Raw genomic sequence first — 4,246 nt, forward strand, 5'->3', positions numbered from 1 at the left:
TATATACATACACACACACAAATGCACTCACTCAAGAGGACACAAGCACAAGACTCACAAACTCATACACAAGCACTCACACACATGCAAATACACATTCACACACAAACTCACACTTTCAGAAACCCACGCACACAGACTCCCACACTCTCACGCGCCACATCCACACACTCGCACTCATCTACGAGTTTCCATGGCAATGGGTGGAGTCACAAGGTGGCTTTGCATAACCGGCAAGGTGGGCTTTTCCCCGTGTACCACCCTGTACTACGGTGAAGGTTAATGACAGCAACTCCTCTGTTCCCAAGAAGGCATTAGGTGCTGTCGGTTCCCCCTCAACTCCCGCGATTCCACGAGATGAAAATAAAAGAAACTAAATTTTAAGCACAGAGTTTTAAAACTGGAGAAAATATTCCAACGAAGGAGACTGCCACTGGGGGCAGAATCTGTCCGGAGACCACACCACACTGTCACAGAGCGCTCACCAGATTCCCTTCCTGGGACTGGAAGTCATTTGATTAACAAATCGCACAGGTACAACTAGAAAACCAAGATCCCTGCTATAAAATGTAAGTGGAAAAGAAATAAGGTACCAGGGTGCTGCAAAAGAAAGCTAGTGAGACCCCCAGGGAGTGCTGGGACTCCATTCCGCTATATACATTTTTTATTCCCCTTAGAAAATAATAAATAGATAAATAAAATAATAAATTAGAAAATAATCAATGGCCTTTCTAGGCTGTGAATCTGCGACAATACACCTGTCTCGTACCACTGGTTCTGTCTTCATAAATCGATAGCCCTAGGGTTCTGCCTGTTTTGTAAGTGCTGTTTTCACAGAATTTTTTAACTCTGCTTCACTGAGCAGCTGAGTATTTTTTCCCATTTTACCTTTAAAACAAAAAACTTTCGCTATTAAAAACGATATAACAGAGAAATTGTCATTTCGAAATTACAGTGTGAGAACAGTGGTCATTTCTCTTTACATATTTTTAAATATCTAAAGGACAGTGCTGGGCTAATTTAAGTCTAACCCAGCTGGGAGCCTGCATTGTTCCTTAAAGAAGATACAAGTATAGAGACAATGAGTAAATGTGAACAGCGTTTTGATCCAGATTCTGGATGCAGACAAGATGGTGATGGCCTCAGGAGGCCTTTTATTTCCTTCCCTGTGGTCCAGTTCCAGCTCTGAGAACTGAAAGCAGCTTGACATCTGCTTAGTTAGTTGATGAGCTCCATTTCTGGGCAGAAATCATTAAGGGTGTGAATTCAGTACCTACACAATTTTGCAATGAGTATTTGAACCTTATAACCACTTGTGTGTTTTGAGATGTGATTCTTTTCCCCAATAAGCAATGTCTCTGTGGTGTTGAGGCTAATTTCAGTCTGTCTACTCAAATGAATTTTGATTTCAGTTGCACAAAGTATTCATCTCAACTTGCGTCTAACATCACTTTCTACCATGTAAGTGGAGTGGCCGTATATAACTCCTATCCTCACCCTTATCCCCACCCCAGCTAGAGAAAGGGGCTCTTGCTTTTCTCTGAAATTTGGCTGGTGATCATTGTGGGTACTAACTATGGAAATGCACTTCAAGGACTATTTATTGATCACCCCTTTAAGTCCTCAGCAGTATGTTTAGGTGATTCAGAAGATAAAGAGAAAAGACATTGCCTGTGCTCCTGATGTACTGAGTCTATTAGGAATACAATTTAATGTTTAGGCGCTTCTTGTCACTAGACTGTCTGCTTCTCAAACACAGGGCCTGTGTCCCTTGTCCCCGCAGAACCCAGTACCAGAGTTTATATGCAGCAGACACACAAATTATTCATAAAAATCTAAATTAGTTTAATATTTGTTCTTTGGGTTGTTAAAGAGGGCACCAACATTTGCAAATGTTAGATCATTCTACAAGACTTTGGGAGATGGAAACAACCAGAAATTCCTGGCCAATCTAGAGACGCTATTTTCAGTGAGTGTCTGATGGGCATTTGCGGGCCTTTAGCCTCCTTCATTCATAGGGAAACCGCACGGCTGGAATGGTGCCACGTTGAAACACAAAGGTCCAGGAGGCTATGTAAATGAGGATGCTTTTCCTCCAGCTGATCAAACAAGTTGGCAAAAGAGACTAGGTTCCAAGCCAGTGGGAACTAGCTCTTCTGTGAATTCATTGTTTCTGCTTCTTGTGTTTTCATAGATTCCTTCCCGAGAGGTTCATTTTAAGTTGCTTTTTGATGGCATCAAAGCATTTCTTACCGACAAAAAATGAAAATATCTTTTGCCTTTTTCCACACAAGTTAAGAGAAAAAATGCAATGAAAAAATTGCCCTATCTGGAAACCCTAATTACTATTGTAGAGGGAGACGCTATTCAAATAATTCTAAAATTAAAAAAGAAGGAAATAAGGAAGGGAGGGAGGGAAGGAGGGAGGGAGGAAGGAAAGGAGAAGAAATTTCATCTGAGTTGTCCAAAGCCATTAAGGTCGGGGTGGGGTGAGGGGCTGGAGGGAGAGGTGATTCTACAAGTATAGAATCTAATCTACAGCTTTTTCAAAATCTCTAATTCATGTCTTATTTTTCAGACACAGAAGGTAGGTTTTCTTTTTTTTTCCCTTCCTCAAACTTTGTTTCATTAGTAGAATTTGAATGTGCTGTGTGAATTTCTGCAATGCCTTTCACTATGGTGACTATATTTCAGAAAAGTCTCCACACCAGGTCCTTGGAGAAGAACTGTGTCAGGCAAAGCCAAGGTATTACCAAAATCCTTTTCTTGGCCTGACGGCATTTGGGGAATTGTCCTTTTGATGGCTTGTAGATGTGGAAACTAGTACATTTAAAAATACAGGCACAGAAAGAATCCCAGACTGTTTCTAAAGGGTATAATGTTACCATCTCCTGCACATATCCACTTCTGTACAGTCTCTTGATACTTAATTAGTAAAGTCAGGTTTTCCCTCCACTACCTAAAACCTAGAAAGATTATCCTTTTCTCATTCCCAGTCTTTCTTTTTCTCAAAGGGAGCACCTCATTTACAAAATATGAAATACAAAAGACTAGACTGGATGACTTAGAGCGACTAAAATCCTCTCATTTATCTGATGTCTTTAGGAGGTATGATGTTTCACCTCACGTCATGTTCTGGCGGGGACGGTGGTGGCTCAGTGGTAGACTTCTCACTTTCCATGCGGGACTCCCAGGTTCGATTGCCGGACGGTACACCTCAAGCGCAGCCACCACTGGTCTGTCAGTAGAGGCTTGCGTGTTGCTAATGATGCCGAACAGGTTTCAGCAGAGCTTCCAGACATAAGATGGACTAGGAAGAAAGGCCTGGCAGCGTTTCCTTCTGTTTGACGGCAGCTAACAACAACCAACTGACGCCTTTGAATTGTGGTGTTGGCGAAGAATGGTGACTATACCATGGACTGCTAGAAGAACTAACAAATCTGTCTTGGAAGGAGTACAGCCACAATGCTCCTTAGAAGCAAGGATGGCGAGACTATGTCTTACATACTTTGGACATGTTATCAGGAAGAATCAGACCCTGGAGAAGGACATGATGCTTGGCAAAGTAGAGGGTCAGCAAAAAAGAGGCAGACCTTCAACGAGATGGATTGACATGGTGGCTACCATAATGGGCTCAAGCATAACAACGATTGTGAGGATGGCACAGGACAGGGCAGCGTTTTGTTCTGTAGTACGGAGGGTCGCTATGAGTCAGAACTGACTCAACGGCACCTAACAACAATAACAATGTTCTGGGCAGCCAAAGCTTGTCCTTCAACCACCAAACATATGAGTTATGCACCCCAACACACTCCTGCTTCAGAAAAGTGAAGATAATTCAGCATTTTCTTGATGATTTCAGATCACTATTCTAAAGACGGTGTGTCTAGAGTTGCATCAAAGAGGTTGTTAGCCTGTACTCTTTTGTGCAAATTAGAAAAAGTCATACCTTCTGGGAGGAGGGATTAGAGAAAGGCTCTTCCTTTGGGTGCACAGCCCTGAGAAACCAGAACCTGGTAAGTGGGTGGCAGGTTTATGTGAATAAAGGGTATCGCTCCTCCTGGATGGATGCAGCTCTGAGCAGTGACCCCTGTGCAATGACCAGCCTGCCTGTGAGCTCCCTCAATGGCAAACTCCATACCACAGCCCTCCATGCCCTGCCCATGGCTTTCTCTTCACTCTCACCACAGATGCTTTTCCTCTCTTATGCATGCCTAGGCTTTTGTACTTACTATTCCCTCAGCCT

This window comes from Trichechus manatus, unplaced genomic scaffold, assembly GCF_000243295.1.
Source record: "Trichechus manatus latirostris isolate Lorelei unplaced genomic scaffold, TriManLat1.0 scaffold00029, whole genome shotgun sequence".
Taxonomy (NCBI): domain Eukaryota; kingdom Metazoa; phylum Chordata; class Mammalia; order Sirenia; family Trichechidae; genus Trichechus; species Trichechus manatus.